Source organism: Tamandua tetradactyla, chromosome 7 (genome assembly GCF_023851605.1).
Source record: "Tamandua tetradactyla isolate mTamTet1 chromosome 7, mTamTet1.pri, whole genome shotgun sequence".
Classification (NCBI taxonomy): Eukaryota; Metazoa; Chordata; class Mammalia; order Pilosa; family Myrmecophagidae; genus Tamandua; species Tamandua tetradactyla.
Window position 1 is genome coordinate 52,173,846 of NC_135333.1, and position 13,269 is coordinate 52,187,114.

General features: G+C 36.0%; 1 protein-coding gene across 1 annotated transcript in view; it reads right to left on the minus strand.

The window, feature by feature from the left end:
* The window catches only part of CELF2 (CUGBP Elav-like family member 2), a 506,203-nt gene that overhangs the window by 331,322 nt on the left and 161,612 nt on the right, over positions 1 to 13,269 (minus strand). The window lies entirely within an intron of this gene.

Consider the following 13,269-nt stretch of genomic DNA (forward strand, 5'->3'; position numbering starts at 1 on the left):
ATGCATATGCACACACTTGCACACTCAAACACCACTCACACGCACGCATATTCTACTGTGTTTTGGAGAAGAGAAATAGTTTGCATTTTGCTTGGTGTCAATCACAACCTGAGATTAAAGCTGTTGTGTTATGCATTCAAGAGTTACACCCGCCAAAATCACATGCTTTCTCTTCTTAAGCTCTGAAGTTCAAAGGAATACTTCATAGGGGGAAAAACCAATAAAAACAAAACAACACATGCACACACACGCACACAAGAATCTCAGGAAGATGCTGCAAGCACTCCAATGCATTTCATTCTCATTTCTATAAATGAAGGTTGGGTGCCAGAACTTCCACAAAATCATCAGGCATGCACAATGCTACTGGGAACACAGACTGCCTCAAACACCCAAACCGAGTTGACAGAAGTAGAAAAGTGTGCCAGTTGGTGTGTTCGTGAACAGCAAGTTATTGAATCCTATTTCCAGTCTGTTTCATGTTGAAACAAAACATGTTTTTGTCATAATTATTTATCCAGAAATCTCTGAAAAATAATTTTCTCTTTTAGCCTATATTTAGCTTGCTACAAAAACTTATCAATATAATATATTGAGTTCCCACTGAGCAGATAATATTATACTATTAAAACTCTTCTATTAAGATATTCTTAATTTAGATGCCATTAACTCAAATTTAGTGATGACTTGGATAAGGATGCGATTCATTTAAAAATAACATTCATTGTTTGTAATGATTATAAAGGCAATTGAGGCTCACGATATTGCTCAGAAACATAGATAAGAATAAAGAAGAAACATTATCATCACCTATATCCTACTAGAGAAAAATAATTGTTTAACTTTTGGAGTATTTCCTTTTAATAATTTTCATTGTACACAGTTCATCTATCTATAGAAAACTGGGATTGTAATGATTATGCAGTTTTTATATTTTTTAATACAACAGGAAACGTTTTCTCATGCATATAATGACTTTTAAAAATATGTTTTCTGAGGATTTAAAATTATTTCATTTTACTGATGTCATTATTCACTTATTTTCCTAAGGTTATACATTAAAAGTGCTCCTAATTTCTTACTTTCATATATAATGCTGAGATGGAAATGCTTTAACATGAATGCTTATGTGCACTTCTGATTTCCTTCTGAGTGAAGAGAACTATTTTAGGTCTCCACATATGTGGTTTTCAACACATTGGCAATGGTTGGCACTCCCCCATGGCCCAAAAGTGTCTGATTTGCCCATTCTCATCTGCATTGACCATTATTTAATTTTAAACTTGCAAATTCGATAGGGGAAAACATGTTCCTTCACTGCTTTATTTGCATTTCTTTAAATACTAGTGAAGATAATTATATTCCCCAACGTTTACTGCCATTTGTCTTCTTTAATGAATGGTCAGTTTATGTGTTTTAGAGATAAAGTAGTGATTTTGTAATTGAGTTCTAACAACTCTATCTGTATTTAATTCTTAAAATAGAAGGTGAAAATTTTTCCCAGATCATAACTGTGGTGGCTGTTATGTACCCCTGCAAAGGCCATGCTCCTGTAATCCATTCCTGTGGGTGCAGACCTATTATGAGTGAGGACCTTTTAATTAGGTTATTTCAATTGAGACGTGATCCACCGAATTAAAGATGGGTCTTTTTTTTTTTTTGTAATGGGAGTCCTTTATGAGAGGATAAAACACAGAGAACATCCAGACAGTTTGAGAGAAAATGCCCCAGAGAAGCTAAGAGAAGACTCACAGATGCTCAGAGAGAAAGCCACTGAAATCAGAAGCTGGGACAATGGAACCTGGAGAGAAGGACCAGCAGACATCACCATGTGTCTTCACATGTGACAGAGAAACCGCAGAGGCTAGCAGCCTTTCCTCAGAGAAGGTATCTTCCTTTTGATGCCTTAATTCGGACATTTTCATGGCCTTAACTATAAATTAATAAATCCTCATTGTAAAAGCCAACTGATTTCTGGTAAATAAAGAAGAATAAATAATATTTATTGCCTTCTAGCAGCTTTAGCAAACTGAAACAAGTCAAAAATTTTAATTTTTAAGTGTTTTTGGCATTGATTTTTTTGCATTTTTGCATACCCAGACATTTCAATCTCTTATTCTGTTTTATCTTTTTAAACAAAAGGTCTTTCCCATCCTGAAAGCAACTTGATATTTACCTTTATATTTTGATGGTTTTCATTTTTACTATTTAATTAATCTAGAATTTATTTTGATGCATGATGTAAGGTGAAGCTTTAACTTGAGCATTCCCCTTTTTCAGAAGAGCCAGTGTTAGCAGTATCATTTATTACATAGTCCGTTCTTTCATTAGTGGTTTTAGGCATATGGTGTGCATGTTTGTGTATGAGATTCAGTGCTACTGAATCTGTCATTTTTCATGTTGGTATTTGTACTCCCTGTATTAATTAGGGATCTTCAGAGGGGGAAACATATATGTATATATATATATATATATATATATATGAGGATGGGGGTGGGAGATTGATTATAGGAATTGACTCACAGTACCATGGGGATTGGCAAGTCTGAATTCCCATTGACTTAATTTTGAAAACTTGAAGATAAGTTTTGTAATATCTGGTAATATGTTACCCTAATCATTACTTTTTCCTTTCAAACAGGACTTCAAGTTACAATTCAGAATAATCTTGTTCCTTCAAAAAGTTCTATTGAGATTTTGATTGGTATCTGTATTCAATATTCAGTTTTATTTGGTAAAATTAACATCATTATAGTACTTACTCTTTCCACTTGGAAACAAGGTATACTTCTAAATTTATTAAAATCTTAATTTTTATCTCTCAAGGAGAACTTAGTGTTTGTTTAAAAATTTCCATCTATGTTACTGCTGATAAAAAGTTACTGAGTTTTAAAAATGTATATACTAATCCAATAATGCTCCCTAATACTTGGAGATTTTTAGTTATCTTCTGTTTTTATATTTATATTCATATCCTTCCCAAATGATAACATTTTTATTTTTGTGTTTCCAATCACATACCTCTTATTCATGTTTCATGTCTTAATACTATGGGCGCACTGCCTTGAAAATAATTTAATGGTAATAGTAGTAATTTGCACCCTTATCACTCACCAAATCAGTGGCCTAAGATAACCGACTTTCATTAAGTTGCAAAAGTTCCTGGTATTCTTGGTTTTCCATGAGTCCTCTTTTTCCATTAGGAAAAAGGGCTTAAGTTTATGATGCACCTATTGAGAATTTTTTTTCTTTCTTATTGACCTAAAGAGTTGTTGTATTATATAACAGATTTTCTAAAACTAAAATGTCTTTTTATTCTTGCACAAACCATAATTGGTTGTGGAGGATTACCTTTTACTCTATCTTTGAATTTTGTAAAGGGCCATCATGATTCAAAACACTATTTTAACTCTAAATCCCCAAAAATATGTAATACTTTTTGAGTAAGTTAAAAAGTAAATGATGTAATTTGATATTTTAAAGTCTAGGATAAAGATTTAATACGGCCTTACTGCAACCTATTTGCTTTCACTTATCATACTTCATTCAATTAAGTAGTATATGTATGCCTGAGTTTATTATAATGTTTATTTAAATAGTTTAAATTTTGGAAATTCTCCAATTCTTGAAAGGTCTGTTCCAAGTTGTTGAGGTTATAGGGCACTACCTATAGGGAAAAAAATATTTCTGAAAAGCTGTTATAATGTTTGCACCACTGGCTAGCCATTTTAAAAGTATCCACCATTTCACAGTTTTTTTTGTTTGTTTTTTTTTGAGTCAAAAGTCTCTGCAGCCTTGCAAATTTTAATTTTCTTTTACTGGTACCTTGAAATATGTTTCAAGTGGTAGAATCAAGTTGAGATGGTAGGACTTGAAAATCAAAGCTCAGCATTGCCAAGAAGTCTGTTCATGGCTAAACTTTTAACATTTTCCCCTAATATAAAAATCTCTCACTGACTTTTTCTTTCTTTCTTTTTTTCATGGGCAGGCACTGGGAATTGAACCCGGGTCTCCGGCATGGCAGGCAAGAACTCTACCTACTGAGCCATCATGGTCCACCCTCTCATTGGCTGTTAACATTTTCCTCTAATATAAACAATTTATACATTTCTACAGAACTCTCTTGGCATTTCCATCAGCTACCCCTTGGATTTGTGCTTTCCTGCTACCACTGAAAATTCTCAGGTCAGGGGACCATTTTGGGGTGCAGTCTTCCCCCTTTTCTATGCCTAGCACAGGGCAGTGGGATGCATGAGCATGCGATGCTGACTGCTAACATCTATTTCATCCCCCTCCACCCCGCAGGATGTCTCTCCGTACTGCAGCAAGGTAGACACGGAAAGGTTGGTGGAATTATCCATTGCAGTCATGCCGTACTCTCTTTAAGTGTGGTTTCAACTCTTGAATTCATTTATTCAGTTTAATATTATGAATCACAGAAAAAAAGAGCAACTATAGAGATAATGACAATTAAATGCAAACCATGATTCTGTGTGGGGGTGTAATAAGGGAGGAAAACAGGCTCAAAGGGATATTATAGGAACATATGAAAAAATTGGAATACAGACTATAAGCTTTATGTCAATGTTAAATTTCTCGAACTTGTTAACTGCACTTAAAAAGGTGATTACATAAGTGAATACCCTTGTTTTAGGAAATGTACATAGCAGTATTACATGTTCAAAGAACATGAAGTGTACAACCTATGTGCAAATGTTCAAAACATGGATTGATAGATAAATAGCTAAGTAGACAGACAGATAGATAGACAGACAGATAAATAGAATGATATGGCAAATGTGGCAAAATGTTAAAATTGGCAGACCTGGATATCTGGGGGAGGGTATGTTGGAATTTTCTATATGGGTTTTGTACTATGTTTGCAAGTGTCCTGTAAGTTTGAAATTATTTTTAAAAATGAGTTTTTTAAAAAAAATCATGAGTAGCTGTCACGTGTATGGCTCTAGGCTACAGTTTATGCCGGCATAAAGATACAAAGTTTAGTGATATCTATACTCCATTTCCTTTCTAGTTAAATCAAAAATTTAATTTTCACTACTTGGGTATTATTAGCTAACTAATTTCAATATTGTTAAAACTACTTAGGTCACCCTGCATCCTCTCTCACCTGTAGTGTGATGGATTGCCTTACACAAAAGCCGACAACATCTACAAAGATAAGAGTGGGTAAAGCAAATAATCCCTCTAGGAGACTAATTCGACTCACATAAAACTTGACTATATCCATATTATAAAATATCTTCCTTAGATATCAGAGGGAAAAACCTATTAGTACTTTGATCTAACTCAGAGTCTATTAAGTTATAAGAAAATTAATCTTTCGGGTGTTAATTTTGTTTTTTTTCAAAGGCTTGAAATAAAGAGAACATACTCTTTTTTTTTTAAGTTTCATAATATATAGGTAAGTTCCAATGTTGTTATATGGCAGAAGAAATGAACAAAAAGTGGAAATTAATCAATTCCTATACAATTTTTAGAAGTTTCACAGGAGGAAAAAATTGTATTTATTTTTTTATATGTATATGAATGATAAGAATTCCTTTTCAAACCTTTTGTATTTTTTGACAGAAATAACAGAAATTATTTTAAGTAGAACTTTCTATTTGCAAAGTCCAAGAAATGTCCTGGAAAAAGAGATAGACCTAATCTTACAAACAAACCTCGCGCACGCACCTCTTGCTCTGGCAAGGTCACTGCCATGCCCAGGGGCTGCACAAGAAGGAACCATCCTGGGTGGGCAATGGTGGTTATTGTCATGGTAACCCCTAGCCAAAGCTTTGTGAACACATTCTTTGGCCCTTGGAGAGATGAGGGGCAAGGCCAGGGAAAGAGAGAGTGTGGAGTCTGGGCTTTCCCAGGGGGAAACTCTAGCTCTTAATTTTACATATTGCTACAAATGACAAGGAGAGCGTTTCAAGATGGCTGCTGCCAATTCCACATTTCACTGAGGACATGGCTTCAAGCTTGCACCAGACTCCCACACACAGCATCAAAATCCTCACAAAAGGAACTTATAAAAGATGATAACCAAGCAGTAGACTGAAGACAATGTGCGCTTTGTGATCATTTACAATGCAGGAATGGTTGGTAGTGGGGCGCCTCACAAAGGGACTCTTTCTTCTCAGTACTTTAAAAAAGGCAGATCTATCAAACCTATGATAATGCATTGCCGTGCTGATTTAATTGTCAATTACGGATTACTTAAGTATGCTTTAATGATCTATATAAAGGCTTATTTTTTTTTTTTACCTCTAATAGCTATTAATGGTTGTTAAAGAAAATGAAACCACTTTATGAAAATGTAATGTGGAAGTCTATTAAGAATAAGTTTTCAAAATGATGAAATATGATCATGAAAGTTTGAACCCTTGTACATTATAATATTCTGAGTAGGTCAATCTTCATTCTACCGAAAGAACATTTTCTTCAAATTACATGCAATTATACTGGAGTCATCTTCATGTGTGTGCATATATATATATATATATACACATTGTACCCAATTCCCAATCAAAGTGCTTCTTTATAAATTGGGCAGGGGTATGGGTGGGCAACATATTGCTACATTTTTGCACAAAAATTTAGAAGACTTGGAAAACTAGTCCTTAAAAACAGAAGTCAGCTGGTGACACGCAGGCGCCTATTTTTCTTCATCTTGGTCCCTGTTTGCTGTTAAAATCCTTAAAAGGATGAATGAGATCAAGGAGAGACCTTTTTGTGCTTTCTGCAAATCTTTAATCAATTCAAGGTATGGATGCGCCTCACTTGACATGTATCTCTAAAAAGAAGTGGAAATCACATGTATATACTAAAATAATATTTTAAGTATACTACAGGTGTTTACTAATGAAAGGAAATCTGTGGCAAATCCCTTTAAAAGAAAGGGTGGCTTTTGTAATCAAGCTATTATCTCCTAGTGTATCAGTTTCTAAGCCTGAATTTTCCTAAAGGAGTTTCCTTAAAGGGGGAGACGCCTTCCCCCTCCCCCCACCCCTTGGACTTCTGAAGACACAGAACTGAAGGTATCCTTGAAGGAAAAGGGGTGATTGTGTAGGATTCAGAACACAAGATTAAACATTATTAAAGTCAAAAGAAAACGGCATCAGGCTATGTCCACATTCTTTAAAGTAATCTAGAGACTTTATAATTATCTGTTTAACTTATAACTGTAGACAGATAAATAAGCCACAGAGTGAAAGCAAAATGTCTAGTTTAGATTCTTAATTATTCTATTTGGCTGTCTGCATTGATCATATTAAACAGCTATCAAAACTTCATTTAATTTTATATTTTATGATTGGATGTGAAGTGAAGTGGAAAGAAGATGGGTTTTAGAGTAAGACAGACCTTGGAGTCAAACTCTGACTCAATCACCATCTGTATGTCCTTGAACAAGTTTCTTATCTGAACCTCTTTCCTCGTAGGTAAAGTGAGAATAATGCATACCTTACGTGAACATTGCAAAGATAAAATAAATTAACAGATGTCAGGAACCCGGGATGTTAATAAGTGCTGTCTATCATTCCTTATGATGTTTCCAACCCCGAGGTTGTAAAAAATCAGCCAATTCACATATGAGTCTTCCATTCTCGACTTAATAATTCAGTAATTGAACTCAGAGGTTAGACGCAAATTGAAATGCTGGCTCTTAAATCCTTGAGAGCAAGAATCAAAACCTACATTAATATATATATATATATTTACTGTAGTGCCTACCACAGCATAAGGTCTTCACAGGCACTCAGTAAAAATTGTGGATTCAATTGCTGAGTCCGGTAAAAGAACCATGTTATCTGTGCATTTGCTCTCTGGCTCTCAAGGCTAATTTCTTTTTTCAACAGTCTCTAATCAGGTGAAACAAGTAAGCCATTAGGTTAGGGACAAGTCAGTTATTGAAAATCCTTCCCCAAACACCCTTGGCTTATTTATTTATTTATTTTTGGGTGCATGGTCTGGGAAACGAACCTTGGATTATTTAATACCATGTTATGTGGGAATGCATGATGTTTAAGCAGATATATTTAAAATACATAATTCAAGTGTATCACTACTTTTATTTGATATTTTCCTCTTGTATAAGCCCATGTGTCTGGAATTGCCTTCTGAAAAATCAGAAAGAATATCACAAAAAAAGAACTTGATTTATTTTTGAAAATGTTAGTACTTTGACTAAGGTGTTGGATTGAGATGTAGCCTTCAAGTCAGCAAAGGGTTAATAATCCCATAATAGGGGAAGGGGCTTCTTCAGCCTAGGATCTCAAGAACATGCTCTTAGACAATTTAAGTGACATAAATCTGGACGCACACTCTTCCCCAAAGTTTCCAACATTAAAAAAAAATTTGAGGAAAACTCTGGAAGACTACAAGAAATGAAAGTTACTGCAGAACTAAAATCATCTTAGAAATTGAAGGTTGGGGGGTTGTTATGAGCAAGGATGGGAAAACTGGAACGTGCCGATAAGTTAATTCCCTTTAACTTTTTGGCTGTGAGAAAAATGTAAGGCGCAAGTTAGCCTTAGGTCATAACGTAAATCTAGTCTAGAGGCTGAACCGGCTGCTCCCTTCGGATGCAAGCTGAAACTACAGGGTAATAAGAAGAAAGCTTTAGCTACTTTTCCTAAAAACCCTCAGACTTGACAGCAAGCACTTTCCTAGATGTTGTTCTTGCTTGCTTTGCCCTCACCTCCTGGGCTGGAATTCTATTCTCCCTTTCTTCTCCAAGGATCCAGATGTTCCTTGATTAATTTTAGCTGTACCTGAGTGCCCGAGCCAGCCAGCTCCCTTAATTCCTGAAGCAGCAGTGATGGCTCCCCAGATTAGTCTGGAAGCTGGCTTTCTTTTATCAGTTTAGAAATACAACACTTGATGATACCTTTGGGGGGTTCTGGGTGAATCTAAGGTCTCCTCCACCTCTACCTAGGATTTTTATGTGATTCCAGGTGCCAGGGAATGCTGAATGCCAGGATTCCAGGCAACACAGGTGGTGGTACAAAGTTTAGGAGCAGAGGCTGGGAAATCTGACAGACCAGGATTTACTCCTTACTCCTCTAATTGACTGGCTTGTGAGTTTTTCTAAATTTTGTTTTTCTCATCTCTAAGAGGAAAACAATACAATTTTACCTACCTAATAGAGTGGAGAGGATTAAGTGAGGAAACGCATAAAAACAGCTTGGCAGAAGGCTGGGAAAACTGAAAGTGCACAATAAACGTTGGTTGCTTTTAGCATCTTGGTGGCAAAGGGTCATTCAAAAGTGTAATGACATTGGAAAAGTCCCAGAAAAGGGAGTAGCCCTGGCCAAACACTGCTCAAAACACTCACTTCTCGAAGAACCTCAGTGAAAATAATGAATGCGTGAACAAAAGAGTACTATGTCCCTATTTCTGATATTTATAAAATAACTATAGAAACCTAGTGTTTTAAAAATCTATATGGCAACCTTTGAAGTACTTATTAACATGTGCAAATAGCTGTGGGTACAGATGCTCTAGCCTTTAGCATATTAAACATATGTGTTGCACTGCCGGTGTCTAGGTTTTAGTGTTCTCAAAATGCTATTGAGATTTCTTCACTGTGTGGTAAAAGCCAATAAATGTTTTGATGGGTAGGTACAGTTTAGAGAGCTCATTCCCTATTCAGCCTTTCAGCAAATCACATAGCTCTGACATCCTCACTGACTGAAGATGAAAGACCTTTGATTATAGGTATTTAATAGAATGCTATAAAATAAAGGTGGAATCCAAGTAAGAAGGAAGGAATGAAATAAATGGAAAGCAGTCATTCACTCATTCAACAAATATTTATTGAGCACCTAATATATACCAGCTCTGGGAATTCAGTGGACAGGTCAGGTACTTTGCCCTGCTGGAACTGACATGTGCTGCTGATATATAACCCCCACATGCTAGTAGGATTTTGCAACAATCTATGTTGTAAAGACTATGTATAAAAATACACAGATTTATCTATCATACCAATTAATGAGAAATGGCATTGAAAACCAGAGGCAAAAGTGTTGATTAGAGTTGGGAGTGGGTTAAGGGCTATTTGATATATATATATATATATATATATATATATATCAATTTGTGATATATATATATGTAAATGAAGGCTTTTTTGAGGAAGTGATAGAGCAAATACTTGAATAGCTAGGTGCATGTGTGTGTGTGTGCACACGTGAGAGAGAGAGAGACACTCGAGAAGCCATGAGCCTCTGGAAAAGCCTTCTTGTCAGAGGTAACACAAATGCAAAGATGACTGAGGTAAGATGTAGTTGGGATTCTTTGAGAAACAGCGAAAGTGAGCTAAATGGGGTGTGGTCAATAAGAGAAACAGGCCGCAGGGAATGCGGACTCTGTAGGACCTAGTTAAGGTAGAGATACACCAGCATATAAGACCCAAGAAGGCCTTTGAAGATAACATCCCTTCAAAAATAAGATAGGTACCCTACTGGGAGGGAAAAGAAGAAAGAAAGGAAGAAAGAAAAAAGCACACAGCTTCTTTTAAATACACAGGCATATGGGTAATAAAAAACCTGTGATTTGGGAAGAAAAACTCTACATGCAACAAAAGAGAGCACCAGCAGAGACATTGGAGAAGGAAAACATTAAATCAAATCAAGGTTTTCTGCCTAAATGTGATTGCTTCTGTGGGTTTATTGTTTTTGGCATTTAAGATTTTGCACTCTCACTCTCTCCCTACATTCTCCCTCTTTCCTCTGTTTTTATCAGCTTATTAGGAAAAAACGTGAGCTATCTTTTAGCTGGATTACAGGGCATGGAGCGCTGGTTTGGCAAATGCTTGCATTACACAGCCTTTTCTATGGCCTTCACTCTGCCTCTCCAAGTGCTGTCAACATCCTCTCCAAAAAACAAGGCCATTTGACTGTCTTAAAGCATACACACCAACAAAAAATGATCTCTTTTGATCAAAAAGGGGCAGAAAAAATAGTTACTAAAATCTTTGCTCTTTTTCTCTATCAATATCACCACTCCCTGCCCCCTACATTTCTGCAGTTTTACCAAGTATATTCTGATTTAGGTCAGCTCTTACAAGGCATCATAGACTTTGATTTGCTCTTGAGCTGAAATTCTTGGTATATTGTAAAGTTATTATCCAAAGTGAATTTTATTATCATTATTATCATGAATAATTAATTAAGACACTTCCATTGCAAGCTAAGATTTGTGATCTAAGGTTAGCTGATCTGGGCTTCTCAGTGGCCTTGAAAAGAGAGATGATGCCACTCAGGGCATAAAATGGGTGTGCAAGGGGGACCCAAACCACCTTTCAGCTCTGCCTTTCATTGCTCGGAGGCTGCTGTGTTTTAATCACTTTTGCTCCTGCAACATGGTACAAAAATCTGTCACCAGAGAGGGAGGGGAGGGACGTCAAGGGCAGGAAATATCTCTGGAACTCGAAGGCTGGAGAATAGTGCAGGGTTTTACCACTAAGAAGCCTGAAATCCCAAAAAATGGGCTAAAAGTAAACATGGAAATAAGTCCAGCCACTGAGCCAGAATTGCCCAGTTACTGAGTTCTATGAAGGCATGAAATGTGTTTACATAAAGCTGTCCCATGCTCATGAGTACTTTTATTCATTTTTCTCATATTTGTAAGTAATGCTGATATTGTTTGGACACTGGGCTTACAAAACTGTTCCTTTCTCATCTCATAATTCTTTTTCTCTTCTCTTTATATTTAGTTTTGAGGCTTAGCTTAAGAACCTACGAAACAATTGGTAGCTGTTACAGCTTGCTAATTTCTTCTTTTTCTACCCTTTGTAGCAATTGCCAGACATGGCTCTGGTATTCCATTCACAAGCTACCATAATATTCCAAATTGTTGTTATTACATTCTTGGCATATAGGGCATAACTTTTGAGTTCAAATTCAGTCAACTATTTTGGACACTGATCAACCCATAGGTGCCAATCTCCTATTACATTTACTTCTTGAAAATATACAGACCACTTCCGAGACCTAAGTACCATAAGGGATTCTTCAATTCTTGCCTTGTCAACTTCCTGCCAACCAAGGCCATCAAGGGAAACATAAACATAATAAAAAAATCTTCAGTTAGCCTATTTTAAATGTTTTTTTTTAAGAAACAAATCTTATTAGTTGAATGCCCCCTGCCAAGACTTACATTAATAGTATTGCAAGAAAGCAGTGAAATGGTTAAACTGTGATAGACATGGATTTTAAAAAGGATTCATCTAAAACTATATGTACATTCATTTTCTGAAAAACTGGATGATGGTATAAAACCAGTGTCATGGGACACCTAGAAGTGCTTTTAGAGCATTTTAATCTGCCTTGATTTTTGAGTTGTATGATTTCAATATGAATCAGGTATGGTAATTTCATGGAAACATTTTTGTGCTTCGATTATCAGCTTCCCAAGAGAATTATCTAAGGATAACCACCTTACTGAAAAAAAAAGTTCAGTCTCTGTCAGCATGTTAATGTTTGTGCAATAGCAATAGTAGCTACTATTTCCAGAGTGTTTATTTCACACCAAAGAGTGCTCTTAAATACCCCTAAATAGATGTGACTTTTGCTCCTCATGACCATCTTGGGAGATCAAACTGTAAATGTCCCCACTTTACAGAGAACAACCCTGAGCCCAGAACTGTTAAACATGGTGCTTGAGACCACACACAGCTATGAAGTGGTGAAGTTAGAATGTGAACCTAATCCAACTCCAGAACACAAGACAGTGACCCACCAAGTAGACAAGTACATGCCTAAGCAAACCCAGTAAAGAAAATGTGCCAAATTCTTTGATTCTCCTTTAAGAACTCAACAAAGTTTCCTTCCCTACTTGTAGAAGGGAATGACATTCAGAAAATGCTTCCTTTCCATTTTTGTGTTTCAGAATATCTAAACTGACTCACTCCTAATCTTTAAAATTTGTACATTTCACACCAGGAAAGACAGTCAGAGAAGGGAACATTTTATTCCCAAATGACATTCTGGGTTTAAATATCCTTTGCAACAGTTTTGTTTTGAAAGATCTCAGTGGTTGCATATGAACCTGCCAGATGCCAACAATGTGTCTGCCATGTACAATATCCCTCAAAGACTAAAAATACTTCTTGCTTATATAGTATTTGGAAAAAAACATGCAAACGCTATTGGCTCTGTAGCATTACCAAGTGTCATGCAAACACGTCTGAAATAAACAGATGTTCTGGGCTCTCATTGTTCCCTTTCAATAACTAAATGACTTGTGGGGAGCTGATGT